The sequence below is a fragment of the Corythoichthys intestinalis genome, chromosome 10 (genome assembly GCF_030265065.1).
Source record: "Corythoichthys intestinalis isolate RoL2023-P3 chromosome 10, ASM3026506v1, whole genome shotgun sequence".
Lineage (NCBI taxonomy): Eukaryota > Metazoa > Chordata > Actinopteri > Syngnathiformes > Syngnathidae > Corythoichthys > Corythoichthys intestinalis.
The window spans coordinates 34,583,168-34,598,328 of record NC_080404.1 but is presented as its reverse complement, the minus strand read 5'-3'; the positions used below and the strand labels follow the sequence as shown (position 1 = coordinate 34,598,328).

At 39.3% G+C, this 15,161-nt stretch overlaps 1 protein-coding gene across 4 annotated transcripts in view; it reads left to right on the top strand.

Annotated features, from left to right (window-relative positions):
* itsn1 (intersectin 1 (SH3 domain protein)) overlaps positions 1-15,161 on the top strand; it is a 121,574-nt gene that overhangs the window by 82,255 nt on the left and 24,158 nt on the right. The window lies entirely within an intron of this gene.

The window sequence follows — 15,161 nt, the reverse complement described above, 5'->3', positions numbered from 1 at the left end:
AATGATATCTAGTCATTTTCTGTTGATTTGGGAAAAAAAAAAAAAAATCCCATTGAAAATGAATGGGAAAAATTTTGGACGTCCATGGACGTCAATGGTATCAACTTACATAAGCGTCAATGGAATCCAAGTACATTGGCATCAATAAAATGAACAAACATGAAGAAATGGCTTTGGAAATGATTGGGAAGTTTGGACGTCCATGGACGTCAATGGCATCACCCCCCATAAGCGGTAATGCAATCGGGGACATTTGGGGGACACGTCCTAATGATATCTAGTCATTTTCTGTTGATTTGGGGAAAAAAAAAAAATTCCCATTGAAAATGAATGGGAAAAATTTTGGACGTCCATGGACGTCAATGGTATCAACTTACATAACCGTCAATGGAATCCAAGTACATTGGCATCAAAAGAATGAACAAACATGAAGAAATGCCATTGGAAATGAATGGGAAGTTTGGACGTCCCTGGACGTCAATGGCATCACCCTCCATAAGTAGCAATGCAATCGGGGACATTTGGGGGACAGGTCCTATTGATATCTAGTCATTTTCTGTTGATTTGGGGAAAAAAAAAAATTTCCCATTGAAAATGAATGGGAAAAATTTTGGACGTCCATGGACGTCAATGGTATCAACTTACATAAGCGTCAATGGAATCCAAGTACATTGGCATCAATAAAATGAACAAACATGAAGAAATGCCATTGGAAATGAATGGGAAGTTTAGACGTCCATGAACGTCAATGGCATCACCCTCCATAAGCGGCAATGCAATCGGGGACATTTGGGGGAAACGTCCTAATGATATCTAGTCATTTTCTGTTGATTTGGGAAAAAAAAAAAAAAAAATCCCATTGAAAATGAATGGGAAAAATTTTGGACGTCCATGGACGTCAATGGTATCAACTTACATAAGCGTCAATGGAATCCAAGTACATTGGCATCAATAAAATGAACAAACATGAAGAAATGGCTTTGGAAATGATTGGGAAGTTTGGACGTCCATGGACGTCAATGGCATCACCCCCCATAAGCGGTAATGCAATCGGGGACATTTGGGGGACACGTCCTAATGATATCTAGTCATTTTCTGTTGATTTGGGGAAAAAAAAAAAATTCCCATTGAAAATGAATGGGAAAAATTTTGGACGTCCATGGACGTCAATGGTATCAACTTACATAACCGTCAATGGAATCCAAGTACATTGGCATCAAAAGAATGAACAAACATGAAGAAATGCCATTGGAAATGAATGGGAAGTTTGGACGTCCCTGGACGTCAATGGCATCACCCTCCATAAGTAGCAATGCAATCGGGGACATTTGGGGGACAGGTCCTATTGATATCTAGTCATTTTCTGTTGATTTGGGGAAAAAAAAAAATTTCCCATTGAAAATGAATGGGAAAAATTTTGGACGTCCATGGACGTCAATGGTATCAACTTACATAAGCGTCAATGGAATCCAAGTACATTGGCATCAATAAAATGAACAAACATGAAGAAATGCCATTGGAAATGAATGGGAAGTTTAGACGTCCATGAACGTCAATGGCATCACCCTCCATAAGCGGCAATGCAATCGGGGACATTTGGGGGAAACGTCCTAATGATATCTAGTCATTTTCTGTTGATTTGGGAAAAAAAAAAAAAAATCCCATTGAAAATGAATGGGAAAAATTTTGGACGTCCATGGACGTCAATGGTATCAACTTACATAAGCGTCAATGGAATCCAAGTACATTGGCATCAATAAAATGAACAAACATGAAGAAATGGCTTTGGAAATGATTGGGAAGTTTGGACGTCCATGGACGTCAATGGCATCACCCCCCATAAGCGGTAATGCAATCGGGGACATTTGGGGGACACGTCCTAATGATATCTAGTCATTTTCTGTTGATTTGGGGAAAAAAAAAAAATTCCCATTGAAAATGAATGGGAAAAATTTTGGACGTCCATGGACGTCAATGGTATCAACTTACATAACCGTCAATGGAATCCAAGTACATTGGCATCAAAAGAATGAACAAACATGAAGAAATGCCATTGGAAATGAATGGGAAGTTTGGACGTCCCTGGACGTCAATGGCATCACCCTCCATAAGCTGCAATGCAATCGGGGACATTTGGGGGACAGGTCCTATTGATATCTAGTCATTTTCTGTTGATTTGGGGAAAAAAAAAAATTTCCCATTGAAAATGAATGGGTAAAATTTTGGACGTCCATGGACGTCAATGGCAGCACCCCCCATAAGCGTCAATGGAATTGGGGACGTTTGGGATATACGTCCTATTGATATCTGGTCATTTTCTGTTGATTTGGAGAAATTTAGTTTTTTCCCCATTGAAAATGAATGGGAAAAATTTTGGACGTCCATGTAAGTCAATGGCGGCACCCTTCATAAGCGTCAATGGAATTGGGGAAGTTTGGGGGACACGTCCTATTGATATCTGGTCATTTTCTGTTGATTTGGGGTAATTTTGTTTTTTCCCCATTGAAAATGAATGGGAAAAATTTTGGACGTCCATGGCAGTCAATGGCATCGACATCTATATAGTCAGTTGAATCCAAGTACATTGGCATCAGTAGATTCGACATGCATGGCCGTCAATGGCATCAATGCAATGTAAATTCCATTGGAAATCCCATTGGAAGTGAATGGGAACTTTTCCCATTCGAAATGAATGGGATAGTTTTTGGCAAATTTCCGAGGAAGCGTAATTTTTTTCCAAATTCTGTATACAACTTTTATGCCCCTCACCGTCCCGGAATTTTTGATGCCCAAATTATGTGATTTGGTCAAAAATTGTAGGACTAGATACATTTTGAAACTTTTTTTTTTTTCACGGAAAATTGCCGTTTACGGACGAACGGAAAAATTTTCGGGGCCATTTGTAAAGTTTCCTGTGTCACGCGAAAATTCCGGTCGTGCCGATACTTGAACGGTGCCGATCGGTCTAACGGTTCGGGCTGTGAAGCGCGCGTTTTTTTTCCATTCAAAATGAATAGGAAAGTTTTTGGCAAATTTCCGGGGAACCGTAAATTTTTGCCAAATTCTGTATACAACTTTTATGCCCCTCACCGTCCCGGAATTTTTGATGCCCAAATTATGTGATTTGGTCAAAAATTGTAGGACTAGATACATTTTGAAACTTTTTTTATTTTTCGGAAAATTGCCGTTTACGGGCGAACGGAAAATTTTTCGTGGCGGTTTGAAAAATTCCCATCGTCACGCGAAAATTCCGGTCGTGCCGATACTTGAACTGTGCCGATCGGTGCTACGGTTTGGGCTGTGCGTTGGCTCAAAAAAACGCGGAGAATAAGATGAATAAATAATAAGTACAATAAAGTTGCACAATAACAATACCTTGTTCTTTCTTTCAGAAAGACCAAGGTAATAAGTACAACTAGAAACTGCAATTTCGGGAGAAATTACACACCTTGGTCTTTCCTCTGTGGAGATACAGATCTTAGCCCCACTCAGGTCTATCAATAGAATGGACCATAATGCCAGTCAATGGCACTAAACAAAGTAAAAGCCATGAGAAAAGATTGGGAGAATTGGACGTCCATGTCCGTCAATGGCAGCACCCTCCATAATTGTTAATGGAATCGGGGAAGTTTGGGGGACACGTTCTATTGATATCTAGTCATTTTCTGTTGATTTGGGAAAAAAAAAAAAATTTCCCATTGAAAATGAATGGGAAAAATTTTGGACGTCCATGGACGTCAATGGTATCAACTTACATAAGCGTCAATGGAATCCAAGTACATTGGCATCAATAAAATGAACAAACATGAAGAAATGCCATTGGAAATGAATGGGAAGTTTGGACGTCCATGAACGTCAATGGCATCACCCTCCATAAGCGGCAATGCAATCGGGGACATTTGGGGGACACGTCCTAATGATATCTAGTCATTTTCTGTTGATTTGGGAAAAAAAAAAAAATCCCATTGAAAATGAATGGGAAAAATTTTGGACGTCCATGGACGTCAATGGTATCAACTTACATAAGCGTCAATGGAATCCAAGTACATTGGCATCAATAGAATGAACAAACATGAAGAAATGCCTTTGGAAATGAATGGGAAGTTTGGACGTCCATGGACGTCAATGGCATCACCCCCCATAAGCGGCAATGCAATCGGGGACATTTGGGGGACACGTCCTAATGATATCTAGTCATTTTCTGTTGATTTGGGGAAAAAAAAAAATTTCCCATTGAAAATGAATGGGAAAAATTTTGGACGTCCATGGACGTCAATGGTATCAACTTACATAAGCGTCAATGGAATCCAAGTACATTGGCATCAATAGAATGAACAAACATGAAGAAATGCCATTGGAAATGAATGGGAAGTTTGGACGTCCCTGGACGTCAATGGCATCACCCTCCATAAGCAGCAATGCAATCGGGGACATTTGGGGGACAGGTCCTATTGATATCTAGTCATTTTCTGTTGATTTGGGGAAAAAAAAAAATTTCCCATTGAAAATGAATGGGTAAAATTTTGGACGTCCATGGACGTCAATGGCAGCACCCCCCATAAGCGTCAATGGAATTGGGGACGTTTGGGATATACGTCCTATTGATATCTGGTCATTTTCTGTTGATTTGGAGAAATGTAGTTTTTTCCCCATTGAAAATGAATGGGAAAAATTTTGGACGTCCATGGAAGTCAATGGCGGCACCCTTCATAAGCGTCAATGGAATTGGGGAAGTTTGGGGGACACGTCCTATTGATATCTGGTCATTTTCTGTTGATTTGGGGAAATTTTGTTTTTTCCCCATTGAAAATGAATGGGAAAAATTTTGGACGTCCATGGCCGTCAATGGCATCGACATTCATATAGTCAATTGAATCCAAGTACATTGGCATCAGTAGATTCGACATGCATGGCCGTCAATGGCATCAATGCAATGTAAATTCCATTGGAAATCCCATTGGAAGTGAATGGGACTTTTCCCATTCGAAATGAATGGGATAGTTTTTGGCAAATTTCCGAGGAAGCGTAATTTTTTTCCAAATTCTGTATACAACTTTTATGCCCCTCACCGTCCCGGAATTTTTGATGCCCAAATTATGTGATTTGGTCAAAAATTGTAGGACTAGATACATTTTGAAACTTTTTTTTTTTTCACGGAAAATTGCCGTTTACGGACGAACGGAAAAATTTTCGGGGCCATTTGTAAAGTTTCCTGTGTCACGCGAAAATTCCGGTCGTGCCGATACTTGAACGGTGCCGATCGGTCTAACGGTTCGGGCTGTGAAGCGCGCGTTTTTTTTCCATTCAAAATGAATAGGAAAGTTTTTGGCAAATTTCCGGGGAACCGTAAATTTTTGCCAAATTCTGTATACAACTTTTATGCCCCTCACCGTCCCGGAATTTTTGATGCCCAAATTATGTGATTTGGTCAAAAATTGTAGGACTAGATACATTTTGAAACTTTTTTTGTTTTTCGGAAAATTGCCGTTTACGGGCGAACGGAAAATTTTTCGTGGCGGTTTGAAAAATTCCCATCGTCACGCGAAAATTCCGGTCGTGCCGATACTTGAACTGTGCCGATCGGTGCTACGGTTTGGGCTGTGCGTTGGCTCAAAAAAACGCGGAGAATAAGATGAATAAATAATAAGTACAATAAAGTTGCACAATAACAATACCTTGTTCTTTCTTTCAGAAAGACCAAGGTAATAAAGTTGCACAATAACAATACCTTGTTCTTTCTTTCAGAAAGACCAAGGTAATAAAGTTGTACAATAACATTACCTTGTTCTTTCCCTTGGAAAGACCAAGGTAATAATAATAAGGCGAATAAAGTTGCAGAATAACAATACCTTGTTCTTTCCATAGGAAAGACCAAGGTAATAATAATAACTAGAAACTGCAATTTCGGGAGAAATTACACACCTTGGTCTTTCCTCTGTGGAGATACAGATCTTAGCCCCACTCAGGTCTATCAATAGAATGGATCATAATGCCAGTCATTGGCACAAAACAAAGTAAAAGCCATTAGAAATGAATGGGAGAATTGGACGTCCATGGACGTCAATGGCGGCACCTTTCATAATTGTTAATGGAATCGGGGAAGTTTGGGGGACACGTCCTAATGATATCTAGTCATTTTCTGTTGATTTGGGGAAAAAAAAAAATTTTACCATTGAAAATGAATGGGAAAATTTTTGGACGTCCATGGACGTCAATGGTATCAACTTACATAAGCGTCAATGGAATCCAAGTACATTGGCATCAATAGAATGAACAAACATGAAGAAATGCCATTGGAAATGAATGGGAAGTTTGGACGTCCATGGACGTCAATGGAATCACCCTCCATATGCGGCAATGCAATCGGGGACATTTGGGGGACACGTCCTAATGATATCTAGTCATTTTCTGTTGATTTGGGGAAAAAAAAAAATTTCCCATTGAAAATGAATGGGAAAATTTTTGGACGTCCATGGACGTCAATGGCAGCACCCCCCATAAGCGTCAATGGAGTTGGGGACGTTTGGGGTATACGTCATATTAATATCTGGTCATTTTCAGTTGATTTGGGGAAATTTAGTTTTTCCCCATTGAAAATAAATGGGAAAAATTTTGGACGTCAATGGACGACAATGGCAGCACCCCCTATAAGCCTCAATGGAGTTGGGGACGTTTGGGGGACACGTCCTATTGATATCTGGTCATTTTCTGTTGATTTGGCGAAATGTAGTTTTTTCCCCATTGAAAATGAATGGGAAAAATTTTGGACGTCCATGGCCGTCAATGGCATCGACATCCATATAGTCAATTGAATCCAAGTACATTGGCATCAGTAGAATCGACATGCATGGCCGTCAATGGCATCAATGTAATGTAAATTCCATTGGAAATCCCATTGAAATGAATGGGAAATTTTCCCATTAGAAATGAATGGGATAGTTTTTGGCAAATATCCGGGGAACCGTAATTTTTTTCCAAATTCTGTATACAATCTTTATGCCCCTCACCGTCCCGGAATTTTTGATGCCCAAATTATGTGATTTGGTCAAAAATTGTAGGACTAGATACATTTTGAAACTTTTTTTTTTTTTCACGGAAAATTGCCGTTTACGGACGAACGGAAACATTTTCGGGGCAATTTGTAAAGTTTCCTGTGTCACGCGAAAATTCCGGTCGTGCCGATACTTGAACGGTGCCGATCGGTCTAACGGTTCGGGCTGTGAAGCGCGCGTTTTTTTTCCATTCAAAATGAATAGGAAAGTTTTTGGCAAATTTCCGGGGAACCGTAAATTTTTGCCAAATTCTGTATACAACTTTTATGCCCCTCACCGTCCCGGAATTTTTGATACCCAAATTACGTGATTTGGTCAAAAATTGTAGGACTAGATACATTTTTAAACTTTTTTTTTTTTCCGGAAAATTGCCGTTTACGGGCGAACGGAAAATTTTTCGGGGCCGTTTGAAAAATTCCCATCGTCGCGCGAAAATTCCGGTCGTGCCGATACTTGAACGGTACCGATCGGAGCTACAGTTTGGGCTGCGCGGCGCGCCGAAAAAAACGTCAACAATTATTGAATAATAATAAATAAAAAAGAAAGAAAGAAGTACAATAAAGTTGTACAACAACATAACCTTGTTCTTTCCCTTGGAAAGACCAAGGTAATAAAGTTGTAGAATAACATAACCTTGTTCTTTCCTTCAGAAAGACCAAGGTAATAATAATTACTAGAAACTGCAATTTCGGGAGAAATTACACCTGGGTCTTTCCTCAGTGGAGATACAGATCTTCGCCCCACTCAGGTGTAGCAATAGAATGGACAATAATGCCAGTCATTGGCATTAAACAAAGTAAACGCCATTAGAGATGATTGGGAGAATTGGACGTCCATGGCCGTCAATGGCGGCACCCTTCATAAGCGTCAATGGAATTGGGGAAGTTTGGGGGACACGTCCTATTGATATCTGGTCATTTCCTGTTGATTTGGGGGAAAAAAAAAAAATCCCATTGAAAATGAATGGGAAAAATTTTGGACGTCCATGGACGTCAATGGTATCAACTTACATAGGCGTCAATGGAATCCAAATACATTGGCATCAATAGAATGAAAAAACATAATTAAATGCCATTAGAAATGAATGGGAAATTTGGACGTCCAAGGCCGTCAATGGCGGCGCCCTTCATAAGCGTCAATGGAATTGGAGAAGTTTGGGGGACACGTCCTATTGATATCTGGTCTTTTTTTGTTGATTTGGGGAAAAAAAAAAAATTCCCATTGAAAATGAATGGGAAAAATTTTGGACGTCCATGGACGTCAATGGTATCAACTTACATGACATTGGCATCAATAGAATGAACAAACATGAAGAAATGCCATTGGGATTTAATGGGAAGTTTGGTTGTCCATGAACGTCAATGGCATCACCCTCCATAAGAGGCAATGCAATCGGGGACATTTGGGCGACACGTCCTATTGATATCTAGTCATTTTCTGTTATTTGGGGGAAAAAAAAAAAATTCCCATTGAAAATGAATGGGAAAAATTTTGGACGTCCATGGACGTCAATGGCATCACCCTCCATAAGCATCAATGCTATCGGGGACATTTGAGGTAAAGGTCCTATTGATATCTGTTGATTTCCTACTGATTTGGGGACATTTTGTCTTTTCCCCATAGAAAATGAATGGGAAAAATTTTGGACGTCCATGGCCGTCAATGGCATCGACATCCATATAGTCAATAGAATCCAAGTACATTGCCATCAGTAAATTCGACATGCATGGCCGTCAATGGCATCAATGCAATGTAAAGTCCATAGGAAATCCCATTGGAAGTGAATGGGAACTTTTCCCATTACAAATGAATGGGAGAGTTTTTGGCCAATTTCCGGGGAACCGTAATTTTTTGCCAAATTCTGTATACAACTTTTATGCCCCTCAACGTCCCGGAATTTTTGATGCCCAAATTATGTGATTTGGTCAAAAACTGTAGGACTAGATACATTTTTAAACTTTTTTTTTTTTCCGGAAAATTGCCGTTTACGGGCGAACGGAAAATTTTTCGGGGGATTTTGAAAAATTCCCATCGTCGCGCGAAAAATCCGGTCGTGTCAATACTTGAACGGTGCCGATCGGTGCTATGGTTCGGGCTGCGCGGCGCGCCGAAAAAACGCGGAGAATAAGATGATGATATAATAAATAATAATAATAATAACTAGAAACTGCAATTTCGGGAGAAATTACACACCTTGGTCTTTCCTCTGTGGAGATACAGATCTTAGCCCCACTCAGGTCTATCAATAGAATGGACCATAATGCCAGTCAATGGCACTAAACAAAGTAAAAGCCATTAGAAATGAATGGGAGAATCGGACGTCCATGGACGTCAATGGCATCACCCTCCATAAGCGGCAATGCAATCGGGGACATTTGGGGGACACTTCCTAATGATATCTAGTCATTTTCTGTTGATTTGGGGAAAAAAAAAAAATTCCCATTGAAAATGAATGGGAAAAATTTTGGACGTCCATGGACGTCAATGGTATCAACTTACATAAGCGTCAATGGAATCCAAGTACATTGGCATCAATAGAATGAACAAACATGAAGAAACGCCATTGGAAATTAATGGGAAGTTTGGACGTCCGTGGACGTCAATGGCATCACCCTCCATAAGCAGCAATGCAATCGGGGACATATGGGGGACACGTCCTATTGATATCTAGTCATTTTCTGTTGATTTGGGGAAAAAAAAAAAATTCCCATTGAAAATGAATGGGAAAAATTTTGGACGTCCATGGACGTCAATGGTATCAACTTACATAAGCGTCAATGGAATCCAAGTACATTGGCATCAATAGAATGAACAAACATGAAGAAATGCCATTGGGATTTAATGGGAAGTTTGGACGTCCATGAACGTCAATGGCATCACCCTCCATAAGCGGCAATGCAATCGGGGACATTTGGGGGACACGTCCTAATGATATCTAGTCATTTTCTGTTGATTTGGGGAAAAAAAAAAATTTCCCATTGAAAATGAATGGGAAAAATTTTGGACGTCTATGGACGTCAATGGTATCAACTTTATAAGCGTCAATGGAATCTAAGTACATTGGCATCAATAGAATGAACAAACATGAAGAAATGCCATTGGAATAAATGGGAAGTTTGGACGTCCCTGGACGTCAATGGCATCACCCTCCATAAGCAGCAATGCAATTGGGGACATTTGGGGGACACGTCCTATTGATATCTAGTCATTTTCTGTTGATTTGGGGAAAAAAAAAAAATTCCCATTGAAAATGAATGGGAAAATTTTTGGACGTCCATGGACGTCAATGGCAGCACCCCCCATAAGCGTCAATGGAGTTGGGGACGTTTGAGGTATACGTCCTATTGATATCTGGTCATTTTCTGTTGATTTGGAGAAATTTAGTTTTTTCCCCATTGAAAATGAATGGGAAAAATTTTGGACGTCCATGGAAGTCAATGGCAGCACCCCCCATAAGCGTCAATGGAGTTGGGGACGTTTGGGGGACACGTCCTATTGATATCTGGCCATTTTCTGTTGATTTGGGGAAATTTTGTTTTTTCCCCTTTGAAAATGAATGGGAAAAATTTTGGACGTCCATGGCCGTCAATGGCATCGACATCCATATAGTCAATTGAATCCAAGTACATTGGCATCAGTAGATTCGACATGCATGGCCGTCAATGGCATCAATGCAATGTAAATTCCATTGGAAATCCCATTGGAAGTGAATGGGAACTTTTCCCATTCGAAATGAATGGGATAGTTTTTGGCAAATTTCCGAGGAAGCGTAATTTTTTTCCAAATTCTGTATACAACTTTTATGCCCCTCACCGTCCCGGAATTTTTGATGGCCAAATTATGTGATTTGGTCAAAAATTGTAGGACTAGATACATTTTGAAACTTTTTTTTTTTTCACGGAAAATTGCCGTTTACGGACGAACGGAAAAATTTTCGGGGCCATTTGTAAAGTTTCCTGTGTCACGCGAAAATTCCGGTCGTGCCGATACTTGAACGGTGCCGATCGGTCTCACGGTTCGGGCTGTGAAGCGCGCGTTTTTTTTCCATTCAAAATGAATAGGAAAGTTTTTGGCAAATTTCCGGGGAACCGTAAATTTTTGCCAAATTCTGTATACAACTTTTATGCCCCTCAATGTCCCGGAATTTTTGATGACCAAATTATGCGATTTGGTCAAAAATTGTAGGACTAGATACATTTTTAAACTTTTTTTTTTTTCCGGAAAATTGCCGTTTACGGGCGAACGGAAAATTTTTCGGGGCCGTTTGAAAAATTCCCATCGTCGCGCGAAAATTCCGGTCGTGCCGATACTTGAACGGTACCGATCGGAGGTACGGTTCGGGCTGCACGGCGCGCCGAAAAAAACGTCAACAATTATTGAATAATAATAATAAAGAAACTAGAAACTGCAATTTCGGGAGAAATTACACACCTTGGTCTTTCCTCTGTGGAGATACAGATCTTAGCCCCACTCAGGTCTATCAATAGAATGGATCATAATGCCAGTCATTGGCAAAAAACAAAGTAAAAGCCGTTAGAAATGAATGGGAGAATTGGACGTCCATGGACGTCAATGGCGGCACCTTTCATAATTGTTAATGGAATCGGGGAAGTTTGGGGGACACGTCCTAATGATATCTAGTCATTTTCTGTTGATTTGGGAAAAAAAAAAAAAATTCCCATTGAAAATGAATGGGAAAAATTTTGGACGTCCATGGACGTCAATGGTATCAACTTACATAAGCGTCAATGGAATCCAAGTACATTGGCATCAATAAAATGAAAAAACATGAAGAAATGCCATTGGAAATGAATGGGAAGTTTGGACGTCCATGGACGTCAATGGCATCACCCTCCATAAGCGGCAATGCAATCGGGGACATTTGGGGGACACGTCCTATTGATATCTAGTCATTTTCTGTTGATTTGGGGAAAAAAAAAAAATTCCCATTGAAAATGAATGGGTAAAATTTTGGACGTCCATGGACGTCAATGGCAGCACCCCCCATAAGCGTCAATGGAATTCCAAGTGCATTGGCATCACTAGAATGAACAAACATGAAGAAATGCCATTGGGATTTAATGGGAAGTTTGGACGTCCATGAACGTCAATGGCATCACCCTCCATAAGCGGCAATGCAATCGGGGACATTTGGGGGACACGTCCTAATGATATCTAGTCATTTTCTGTTGATTTGGGGGAAAAAAAAAAATTCCCATTGAAAATGAATGGGAAAAATTTTGGACGTCCATGGACGTCAATGGTATCAACTTACATAAGCGTCAATGGAATCCAAGTACATTGGCATCAATAGAATGAAAAAACATGAAGAAATGCCATTGGTAATGAATGGGAAGTTTGGACGTCCATGGACGTCAATGGCATCACCCTCCTTAAGCGGCAATGCGATCGGGGACATTTGGGGGACACGTCCGAATGATATCTAGTCATTTTCTGTTGATTTAGGGAAAAAAAAAAATTTCCCATTGAAAATGAATGGGAAAAATTTTGGACGTCCATGGACGTCAATGGTATCAACTTACATAAGCGTCAATGGAATCCAAGTACATTGGCATCAATAGAATGAACAAACATGAAGAAATGCCATTGGAAATGAATGGGAAGTTTGGACGTCCATGAACGTCAATGGCATCACCCTCCATTAGCGTAAATGGAATTGGGGAAGTTTGGGGGACACGTCCTATTGACATCTAGTCATTTTCTGTTGATTTGGGGAAATTTAGTTTTTTCCCCATTGAAAATGAATGGGAAAAATTTTGGACGTCCATGGACGTCAATGGCAGCACCCCCCATAAGCGTCAATGGAGTTGGGGACGTTTGGGGTATACGTCCTATTAATATCTGGTCATTTTCTGTTGATTTGGGGAAATTTAGTTTTTTCCCCATTGAAAATGAATGGGAAAAATTTTGGACGTCCATGGCCGTCAATGGCAGAACCCCCTATAAGCGTCAATGGAGTTGGGGACGTTTGGGGGACACGTCCTATTGATATCTGGTCATTTTCTGTTGATTTGGGGAAATGTAGTTTTTTCCCCATTGAAAATGAATGGGAAAAATTTTGGACGTCCATGGCCGTCATTGGCATCGACATCCATATAGTCAATTGAATCCAAGTACATTGGCATCAATAGATTCGACATTTATGGCCGTCAATGGCATCAATGATGTAAATTCCAATGGAAATCCCATTGGAAGTGAATGGGAAATTTTCCCATTAGAAATGAATGGGATAGTTTTTGGCAAATATCCGGGGAACCGTAATTTTTTTCCAAATTCTGTATACAATCTTTATGCCCCCCACCGTCCCGGAATTTTTGATGTCCAATTTATGTGATTTGGTCAAAAATTGTAGGACAAGTAGCGTTTTGAAACTTTTGTTTTTTTTACGGAAAATTGCCGTTTACGGGCAAACGGAAAATTTTTCGGGGCCGTTTGAAAAAGACCCTGCGTCGCACGAAAATTCCGGTCATGCCAAAACTTGAACGATGGCGATCGGTGCTATGGTTCGGGCTGTGAAGCGCACGTTTTTTTTCCATTCAAAATGAATAGGAAAGTTTTTGGCAAATTTCCGGGGAACCGTAAATTTTTGTCAAATTCTGTATACAACTTTTATGCCCCTCACCGTCCCGGAATTTTTGATACCCAAATTATGTGATTTGGTCAAAAATTGTAGGACAAGTAGCGTTTTGAAACTTTTTTTTTTTTTCGGAAATTTGCCGTTTACGGGCGAACGGAAAATTTTTCGGGGCCGTTTGAAAAATTCCCATCGTCGCGCGAAAATTCCGGTCGTGCCGATACTTGAACGGTGCCGATCGGTGCTATGGTTCGGGCTGCGCGGCGCGCCGAAAAAAACGTCAACAATTATTGAATAATAATAATAATAAAGAATAATAATAAAGAAGTACAATAAAGTTGTACAACAACATAACCTTGTTCTTTCCCTTGGAAAGACCAAGGTAATAAAAAATAAAGAAGTACAATAAAGTTGTACAACAACATAACCTTGTTCTTTCCCTTGGAAAGACCAAGGTAATAAGACGAATAAAGTTGCAGAACAGCACTACCTGGACTTTCCATAGGAAAGACCCAGGTAATTACACTGGTGAACAAAATTTGTATGTTTTTGGTCTGACAGCTATTCAGAACTGATTTTTGGTGCGGAATCAAAAACTGATTTCATTTTTCCCCTCCATAATGTCTGGTTTTCGTGCTAGAGGATAGTTTTCCTGGAAAAAAAAAAAAAGAAAGATGTGTACTTAACACCATAAGCGGATTTTAAGGGGGGGCAGGCCCCCCTGGTGGCCAAAAAGTGTTATTGCATGAAATTGACTTTCCTATACTGTATATATAAAAGTTGTAAAGCAATAAAACTGCAACAAAAACGAATTAAATGAACAAAAAAATATTTTGTAATGGGTCAAAATTATTTTTCGAACAGATCATGTGACTAGCACCTTAGACGGTCATTTGCATATAATTTTCCCAAAACAAAAAAAAATTAGGGCAATTTTATTTCTCACATGATGATTTTTTTCTTTGAAAATATATATATTTTTTTGATTGAAGCAAAATTTTTTGGGATTGAATGATTTAGACACAAATGTCCTACCCATAATATGGCCCAAACATAAAAAGGATTGCTTTAATCAAAGAAAACTTTTTCAATGAAAAATTAAGTGTTCAAATGCAAATTTTTCAATCTCAAATATTTTTTCGCATTCAAAAACATTTTCTTTGATGGAAATTATTATTTTTTTTGATTGAAGTGATTTTTCTTTTTGAAAATATATATTTTTTTGGGAAGCAACTTAATTTTTGATTGAATAATAGGGACAAAAACGTCCTAGCCAAAATGTGGCAAAAAAGTTGCTTCAATCAAAAAAAATACTTGACTCCCAAAAAAAAAAAAAAAAAAATCCATTAAAGAAAAATAGCTTTCACATGCATTTTATTGAGTTTCAAATTTATTTTTGCATTCAAACACATTTTTTTTGATTGAAGCGACTTTTTTTTTAAAATTGAAAATAAACATTTTGATTGAAGCAACCTTTTTTGATTGAATAATAAACACACAAATCTACCTCCATA